Source organism: Perognathus longimembris, chromosome 15 (genome assembly GCF_023159225.1).
Source record: "Perognathus longimembris pacificus isolate PPM17 chromosome 15, ASM2315922v1, whole genome shotgun sequence".
In the NCBI taxonomy this organism is placed as follows: Eukaryota; Metazoa; Chordata; class Mammalia; order Rodentia; family Heteromyidae; genus Perognathus; species Perognathus longimembris.
This window is the reverse complement of record NC_063175.1, coordinates 11598451-11608299: the sequence shown is the minus strand read 5'-3', so window position 1 is coordinate 11608299 and position 9849 is coordinate 11598451.

Below are 9849 nucleotides of genomic sequence, written 5' to 3'. Positions count from 1 at the left end.
TAGGCCTTATGTCCAGCCCCTCGATCTGTTTTTATACCAATACCAGGCTGTTTTTGTTATGATGGCCCTGTAGTAGAGCTTGAAGTCTGGTATTGTGATACCTCCTGCACTGCTTTTTTTGCCTAGAATTGCTTTGGCTATTCTAGGTTTTTTGCTGTTCCATATGAATTTATGGATTGCTTTCTCTATTTCAGTGAAGAATGTGACTGGGATTTTGATAGGGATTGCATTAAATTTGTATAACAATTTGGGCAATATGGCCATTTTCACTATATTGATTCTGCCTAGCCATGAGCATGGGAGGTCTTTCCATCTCCTTGTGTCTGATTTAATTTCCCTTATTAGATTTTTATAGTTTTCATTAAATAGGTCCATCACATCCTTGGTTAAGTTGATCCCTAGGTACTTTATTCTTTTTCTGGCTACTGTAAATGGAATTGTTTCCATAATTTCCTTTTCTGTTTGTATATTGCTGGTGTACAGAAAAGCTGCTGACTTTTGTGGATTGATTTTGTATCCTGCTGCTTTGCCAAATTGGTTTATTAGGTGTAGGAGTTTGGGGACTGAGTTTTTTGGGTCCTTGAGATATAAGATCATGTCGTCTGCGAATAGGGATAACTTGATTTCTTCCTTGCCAATGTGGATCCCTTTGATGTCCTCCTCTTGCCTTATTGCTATGGCTAGAGATTCCAGCACTATGTTGAAAAGAAGTGGGGAGAGTGGGCATCCTTGTCTTGTTCCTGAGTTTAGGGGGAATGATTTAAGTTTCTCTCCATTTAATATGATATTGGCAGTTGGTCTGTTGTATATGGCTTTTATTGTCTATTCCTGTTCTCTCCAAAGCTTTTAATAAGTATGGATGTTGTGTTTTGTCAAATGCTTTTTGGGCATCGACTGAGATAACAATGTAATTCTTAATTTTAGATCTGTTTATGTGGTGAATTACGTTGATTGATTTACGGATGTTGAACCATCCTTGTGACTGTGGGATGAAGCCTACTTGGTCAGGATGTATGATTTTCTTGATCAGTTTCTGGATCCTGTTAGCTAATATTTTATTGAGGAGCTTTGCGTCTGTGTTCATTAGTGATATTGGTCTGTAGTTCTCTTTTTTTGTTGGGTCTTTGCCTGGTTTGGGAATGAGTATGATATTAGCTTCGTAGAATGAGTTTGGGATTTCTCCCTCTGTTTCTATTTCGTGGAAGAATTTGAGGAGTATTGGTATTAGCTCCTCACTAAAGGTTTTGCAGAATTCGTTGGTGAATCCATCTGGGCCTGGGCTTTTCTTTGTTGGGAGGTTCTTGATTACCCCCTGTATCTCACTGTAAGTTATTGGTTTATTTAGTTGATTTATTTCTTCTTGGTTCAGTTTGGGCAGTTTAAACTTCTCTAAGAATTGATCCATTTCTGTAAAATTATTGTTTTTTGCTGAGTAGAGGTTTTGGAAATAGCTCCTTATGATCGTTTGAATATCGTGTGTACTTGTTGTAATTTTTCCAGTGGAGTCCTTGATTTTACATATATGTGTCTCTTCTCTTCTTTTTTTTTGTACGTCTTGTGAGGGGTCTGTCAATTTTATTTATTTTCTCAAAGAACCAGCTTTTAGTCTTATTTATTTGTTGAATGGTCTTTCTATTTTCAATCAGATTTATCTCTTCTTTAATCTTTGTAATCTCTCTCCTCCTAGTCGTTTTAGATTCTGTCATTTCTTGTTTCTCCAGTAGTTTTAGTTTCATCGTGAGGTTATTCACCTGCTCTGCTTCCATTCTTTTAATGTGAGTGCTGAGGGCAATGATCTTGCTCCTCAGTACTGCCTTAGCTGTGTCCCATAGGTTTCTTTGTGATGTATTTTCATTATCATTGTGGCTTATGAATTCATTGATTTCATCTTTAATTTGGTCTGTGGCCCAAGTGTTGGATAACAGTGTGGGGTTTAGCCTCCAAGAATGTGTATAGCCTCTGTGGTAACCGTTGTTATTGAGGGTTACTTTTTTTTTTTTTTTTTTTTCGGCCAGTCCTGGGCCTTGGACTCAGGGCCTGAGCACTGTCCCTGGCTTCTTCCCGCTCAAGGCTAGCACTTCGCCACTTGAGCCACAGCGCCGCTTCTGGCCGTTTTCTGTATATGTGGTGCTGGGGAATCGAACCTAGGGCCTCGTGTATCCGAGGCAGGCACTCTTGCCACTAGGCTATATCCCCAGCCCCTGAGGGTTACTTTTAATCCACTGTGGTCAGATATAATACATGGGATGACGTCAATACTTTTGTATTTGCTGAGGTTCTCTGTGTGGGCTATGACATGGTCTATTTTGGAGTATGATCCATGGGCCGCTGAGAAGAAGGTGTATTGGGTCTCTGTAGGGTGGAAGATTCTGTATAGGTCTGTCAGATCCATTTGGGATATGGTGTTACTTAGATACTCAGCTCCCTTGCTGGTCCTCTGGGTGTTGGATCTGTCTCTTGGAGAGAGTGGGGTATTAAATTCTCCCACTATGATTGTGTTGGGGTCTATCTTGTTCTGTAGTTCTGTGAGAATTTGCTTGACATATGTAGGGCCTCTGTTGTTTGGTGAGTATACATTTATCACCGTGATATCTTGATTCTGGACTTTTCCTTGTATTAAAATGTAATGTCCTTGTTTGTCTTTTTGAGTTTATTTTAATGAAAAGTCCAGCTTGTCTGAGATCAGGATGGCTACACCTGCCGTTTTGGTAGGTGCGTTTGCTTGGTAGATCTTGCTCCATCCTTTCATTCGGAGCCTGTTTTTGTCTCTTGCTGTAAGGTGGGTCTCTTGTAGGCAGCAGATGTCAACTTTTTGTTTGCAAATCCATTCTGCCAGTCTGCTCCTCTTTTTTTTTGGCCAGTCCTGGGCCTTGGACTCAGGGCCTGAGCACTGTCCCTGGCTTCTTCCCGCTCAAGGCTAGCACTCTGCCACTTGAGCCACAGCGCCGCTTCTGGCCGTTTTTTCTGTATATGTGGTGCTGGGGAATCGAACCTAGGGCCTCGTGTATCCGAGGCAGGCACTCTTGCCACTAGGCTATATCCCCAGCCCAGTCTGCTCCTCTTTATCGGAGAGTTTAAAGCATTTTTATTTAAAGAGATCAAGGATACGGGTATTTTTTCTCCTTCCATTTTCTTGTTGGGCTTTTTTTTCCTCTTTTTTTTTTCTTGTCTTTAGTGAGCTGTTCTTTCTGTTGGGCTTTGGCTATTGTAGTTTCTTTCTGTTTCTGTCTGTGTGACTTGTACGATCTCTGTTGGGTGGGGCTCCCCTCTTAGAATTCGCTGTAGGGCTGGTTTTTTATTCACATACTCCTTTAGCTCCTCTTTGGTGTGTAAAGATCTGGTTTTCCCTTCGAATGTGAACTCCAATTTCGCTGGATATTTGATCCGAGGTTGCATATTGTTAGCCTGAAGTACTTGGATGGTGTTCTTCCACTCACTTCGTGCTTGGTAAGTTTGTGTGGAGAGGTCTGCTCTTATTCGAATCCTCTTCCCATTGTAGAAAATTTCTTTCTTCACTTTGGCTGAATTCAGAATTTTCTCTTTAATCTTGAGATCTGAAGTGTTGAATATTATGTGCCTTGGGGTGGTTTTTCTGGGGTCTGGTCTGCCAGGTGTCCTATAGGCTTCATTTACCTGGATGGGGTCCCTTGTGCGATTGGGGAAGTTTTTTGCAATTACTTTATTGAGAACATGATTAAGCCCTCTGCTCTGGTCTTCAGATCCTTCTTCTATTCCAATTATGCACAGATTATATCTCTTGTCTTTGTCCATTAGTTCCTGGATTAGTCTGCCCTGAAGCTTCACCGTTTCTTGGAGTGTGGTCATTTTCTGGTTGTTGTCAGCTGCTTCATCATCCAGGCGAGAGATTCTGGATTCCATATGGTCAATTCTTTGTGCTGTGGATTCAATTGCAGAGTTTATGGATGTCAGAGAGCTGTTTATGGTTGTCAGATCAGCTCTGATCGTGGAAATTTCTTCCTTTAAAGAGTTGTATTTTAAATCTATTTTTTCATGCATTTCACTTCTCAGGATGTGAAGGTCTTCTTTAAAGGAGGCTTGCATTGTATCCATTTTTGCTTCCATTTCTTTCTTGGCATCCTGGGTGTCCTTCAAGATTTCTGCTCTAAACTCCTGGAATTGCTTTCTGATTTCCCATCATTTCAGTTAACATGGCCTCATTTGATTTTTTATTCTCCATCTCCTCTTCAGTCGTGCTGCTTTTTGGAGCTGGCGAGTTGGCTTGCCCTTTGATGAACTGTGTTATGTTTCTTTGTGATTTGCGCATCTGGAGATCTGTGGATAGCTTCTCAGCTTGGTTTATAGCTCTGCCCTCCCTCCTGTGTAGGCGGGTCTACCAGAGCATGTGCTGCCGCTGTGGCCCCGCCCACCTGTGCGGGGTACGCCTACCAGAGCGGGCGCTGTCGCCAAGGCCCCGCCCACCTGTGTGCTGTGCGCCCGCTACAACAGGCGCTGTCGCTGTGGGCCCATCCACTTTAGCAGGGTACGTCTCCCAGAGTGAGCCCCGGGTTGTTGGGTTGTGTTTGCACCCTCCCGAGAGTCCGTTGTGGGGGGGCGGTATGTGTGGGGTCCAGTGGGATCAACTGTCCGGGTGCGGGTTAGCGCCCTCAGACCTCGCCTCCACTGCAAGGGGGGGATATGATCAGGCCCAGGTGTCCCTGCTGTGCTGGTATTGCCCACCAGCGCCTATGATTTTAGTTGTAAGAGTCCGCGAGGTCCAGGTGCCTCGGGTGGGGTTTGCACTGCCTGCCGTCCCCGGGCCCCTGTTGGGAAGGGGCAGGGCCGATTTGGCCAGTTCAGGATCCTGTGCAGCCTTGGGGCTGCTCCGCCCTTCCCCTGCTAAACTGACTTCCCAGTGCCTGATGGGACCTTCCCGCCTGATTTGGGGGTTCTTTGTTCCCTCATGGTTGTGGGGGGGAGGGAGGGAGATCTAGCTTCTTGGTAGGGATTGGGTCTCTGATAGCTGGTCTCCCGTTGGGGGAGGGGGCGTAATGGGGGACTCACTGATCCTGGATTGTGTGTGTGTCCCACGCAGCTGTTGGTCCTTCAGAGGGTGGTGAAGTGTTCTGGTGGCGTCCCCAGCTCCCCCTTCTGCCGTGCTGGGTTCCCCAGCAGCTGCCCGTTCAATCCCAGTGTGGACCCGAACTTCCTATTGCCGCCATCGCTGTATGTCTTGGTCCTCACTCTCCCTAGAGTCCGTGGGTTCCTGTCTGGACTCTGTGCTCCCGGCAGCCTGTCTGCCGATCGCCGGGTTCCCCTTTCCCAGCCTGGCCCTGTTTGGGCCAGGGTCGGCTGGTGGGGGGAGGGTGCCCCGGAGATTCTCCGGCTCCGTGTAGGTTTTCGGCTGTTCTTTTTTGCTCCTTGTGTTTTCCTATGTTTCTCCACTGCTTCTGGCTGCTGGTTTTGCTGGGTTCTTGATGGGGTATTTAACTTAATTTTCTGTTAGAGCCTAAAGCTTTTGCTGAGGGTCATCTTGAAATGGAGCTCCTCCAAGCAGCAGGGATTCTATGCAGGGCTGACCACCATTGCTAGCCTTATCTATTGAGATGGGGTCCTGCTAAATTTATTTTTTATCTTGCTGGCCTTGGGCAGTGAGCCTGCCAACCTTCTCCTGCCTAGTAAGTTGGATTAAAAGGGCATACCACTTCACCAGACCCTCTACTGTGTTGATTTTTAAATTTCCTTTGTTTTATTTTTCATGGTTTCCATTACTGTGTTTTCAATTGTAGTAGTCTTTTCTACATTTAATCTATTCTACCTTTAACCCTACTCTGTCAATTTTTCATCTCAGACATTGCAGGTTTCATCTGTAGAAGCTTGCCTTGTGTTTTTTTTTTGGCCAGTCCTGGGGCTTGGACTCAGGGCCTGAGCACTGTCCCTGGCTTCTTCCCGCTCAAGGCTAGCACTCTGCCACTTGAGCCACAGCGCCACTTCTGGCCATTTTCTGTATATGTGGTGCTGGGGAATAGAACCCAGGTCCTCATGTATACGAGGCAAGCACTCTTGCCACTAGGCCATATCCCCAGCCCTTGTTTTTTTTTTTAAATGTCTTCCTAGTCTTTACATAATTTTTTGAACATAGACGATACATTTTAACAGCAACCTAATGTCTTTTCTAATGCTAACACCTGTGTCCATTCTGAGTCTGTTTTGACTTTTTTCCTTCTTCTTCCTAGGCTACATTTTCCTGACTCTTTTCTTAATTGGGTTGTTTCTGATTGGATGACTTTTTCTGTTTCTGTAGTCTTTTTGCTGGCAGTGGGGCTTGAACTCTGGGAGCTGTTCTTAGTGTTCTATAACTTGCGCCACAACTCCACTTCTGGCTTTCAGGTGGTTAACTGGAGATAATGGTTTCATGGACCTTCTTGCTGGAACTATGAACTGATATCTTCAAATTTTAGCCTCCTGAGTGGCAAGAGTTACAAGAGTGAGGCACTGGTCCTCAACTTTGGAGAGGCCAACTTTTTCTCTGTGTGTATGCCAGTCATGGGGCTTGAACTAAGGGCCTGAGTGTTGTTCCTGAGCTTTCTTTTGCTCTCGGCTAGTACTTTACCTCTTCAGCCACAGCTCCACTTTTGGCTTTTGGGTGGTTAGTTGGCATTAAGTTTCCCACAGAGTTGCCTACCCAGATTGTCTTCAAAGCACGATGATCAGAACTCAGCCTCTGAGTGGCTAGGACTACAAGTGTGAGCCACAGGGACCAGTGGTTGCCAAAGTTGATGTGGCTTGTGAGCTGTAAGTAATTTTGAACCTTTTGGGGGAACATATTTATGTTATTTGGAAGCAGTTTGAGTCTTTGAGTCCTTGTCTTCTTGCATTAAGTTGATAGGAGCAGTAAGTGTTTGCTACCTCCTTGACCCTGGATTTTGCTCAGTATTCTAAGCACTAGTTGGTTTTGCAGTGTGAATGGCTGGTGTGAAGAGCAATGCTACCATCTGGTCCTTTCAGGTGATTCTTTCCCTGGTGTCTGATGACTTCCTTGTAAATGTGTCAGTTGGAAGGTGTTGTGCTCAGCATTGGAAGAATCTCTACAGATCTCCAGAGTGCTCTCTACACTCAGTTCTGTGAATTCCCATTGCCTTGATCTCCCTTCCCCTGTGTTTCCTGCTCTGTGTCCCAGCATGGAAACAATTTCAAGGCCACAAGATGGGGCTAGACCTTAGAGATTTTATTCTTTGTTGCCTAAGCCCTATGTTTTGAAACTTTTTTTTAACCTTTTTTTTTTTTTCCTTTTCATTACTGATGTTACTGTTTTGGCAGGAGCATATCTGATTTCTGTTACTTCTTCACAAACAGAAGTCTGGAAACCCTAATAAACATTTCTATTAAACACATTACATAAAAAAATTAGATTTACATGCTAGTTAAAAAAACTCAAAAAGAGCCTGCAAAATTTTACATATGTGTGTAAATAAGAAAAGCACTGGGAGAGAAATTAGTTTTTTGTTTTGTTTTGTTTTGTTTTGTTTTTCTGGTCCTGGGACTTGGGCTTGAACTCAAAGGGCCTGAGCACTGTCCCTGAGCCTCTTTGTGCTCAAGGCTTGTGCTCTACCACTGGAGCCACAGTGCCACTTATGGGTTTTTCTGAGTAGTTTACTGGAGATAAGAGTCTCATCGACTTTTCTGCCCAGGCTGGCTTTGAACCCTGATTCTCAGATCTCAGCCTCTTGAGTAGCTAAGATTACAGGCATGAGCCTCTAGTGCCTGACAGAAATGTTTTTGTTTGCTTGTTTTTTTTTTTTTGTTTTTTTGGCCAGTCCTGGGGCTTGGACTCAGAGCCTGAGCACTGTCCCTGGCTTCTTCTTGCTCAAGGCTAACACTCTGCCACTTGAGCCACAGTGCCACTTCTGGCCAGTTTCTGTATATCTGGTGCTGGGGAATTGAACCCAGGGCTTCATGTATATGAGGCAAGCACTCTTGCCACTATGCCATATCCCCAACCCACTGCTTGTCTTTTTTTTAATTTTTTTTTTGTAGGTCATGGCGCTTGAACTTGGCCTGGGTGCTGTCCCTGAGCTCTTCAGCTCCAGGCTAGTAGTGCTCTACCACTTGAGCCACAACGCCACTTCCAGTTTTCTGGTGGTTAGCTGGAGATAAGAGTCTCACAGACTTTCCCAGGCTGGTTTTGAACCAAGATCCTCAGATCTCAGCCTCCTGAGTAGCTTGATCACTGGCTTGAGCCACCAGTAAATACCCAGCTAGAAGTGTTTAAGACACTACCCCCCCCCCCCCCCCCCCGCAAACTAAACTAAACACAGAGCTGGGCACTAGTGACTCACACCTGTAATCCTAGTTACTCAGGAAACTGAGATCTGGCTTGAAGCTAGCCTGGGAAAGAAAGTCCCCGAGACTCTTTATCTAATTCACTAGCAAAAAGCCAGAAGCAGCCAGGTACTGGTGGCTCACACCTGGAACCTCAGGAGGCTGACTGAGATCTGAGGATCATGGGTCAAAGCCAGTCTAGGCAGTAAAGTCTATGAGACTTTTTATTTCCTCTAAAACTACCCCCAAAAAGCCAGAAATGGAGCTGTGGTTCAAGTGGTAGAGTGCTAGCTTTGAGCAAAGAAGCTCAGGGACAGTGCTCAGGCCCTGAGTTCAAGCTCCAAGATCATCATGGAAGGAAAAAAAACAACAACCAAACAAACCCAGAAGCAGAGCTGTGGCTCGTGGTAGAAAGGCAACCTTGAATGAAAAAGCTAAGGGACAGTGACCAAGCCCTGAGTTCAAGCCTCACGACTGGCACAAAAACAGGACAAAACATTTTTTAAAAGGAGGAAAAAGAGCCCAAAAAGAGACACTGAACAGCTGCTGTGGATAAATCTGAATTTCTCCTAGTAGGTTATATTTTCTGAAAAGATCTCAATAACCAAAGAAAGAAAAAAAGATATAGTAATCACTCAGAACATTCGAGAAGAACATATGAAACCCTTTCAAACTTCCTCTTCATTGATAGTATTTCCCTCCCACCTCCTCCTTTTCTTTCTTTCCTGTTCCTTCCTTTCCCTCTCCTTCTTCTTGGGATGTTCTTCTTTCCCTTTCTCCTTTCTCCACTTCTAAAATTGCAGCTTCTGGAGCTGACTTTAGAGTGAATAAAAAGACTAGTTGCAGTGTTTATGTTACTAGCTAAAATTTTTGTTTCACTTGAAATGTGCCTCTTTTAAAAAATTTATCTTTTAAATTTAATTTTATTGTCAAGATGATGTACAGAGGGGTTACAGTTACATATGTAATGTGGCGAGTACATTTCTTGTTATACGTGTTACCCCCCCCCCCCCGATTTTTCCCACCTTCCTTCCCCCCATGAAGCATACCTCTTTAAAGAGAACAATATGAAAGAAAAAAAACAAAACAAAACACAGATACAATATTTCAAAATGTTCCTGTCTCAAAGTCCAAGCAATAGTCTGAATACTCAGCTCTTAGTGTTCTGTTTTTCCCAGACTCTGGAAAATGTTGAAACCAAACCAATCCCTCAGAAATGTGTTCCTAACCACAAGGCCATGTAGGCAGACAAACAGTATTTCTATCAGTTCTGGAAAAGAAAGACTTAGCAGGCACATTTAACTGTTTCAGCTTGTTCATTCTTGTGTTCTTGGTCTTTTGTCTTCTTTGGAAGTGGTGAAAGCCAAGTGTTTGGCATGTCACTTCTCTCCCCATTGCTGTTCTGATGGTATAATCTGGGAGCTCTCTGGTCTGTCTTCGATTTCTTGGAGGACATTCTTTAACTCCTTAGTTCTACCTAAGTATTGAAAGAGTATGTCTCATGTCTCCCTAGGTGATTTCCATGACGACCTGGTTCAAGCCCAGACAGAGCCTCATTAAGATCAATAC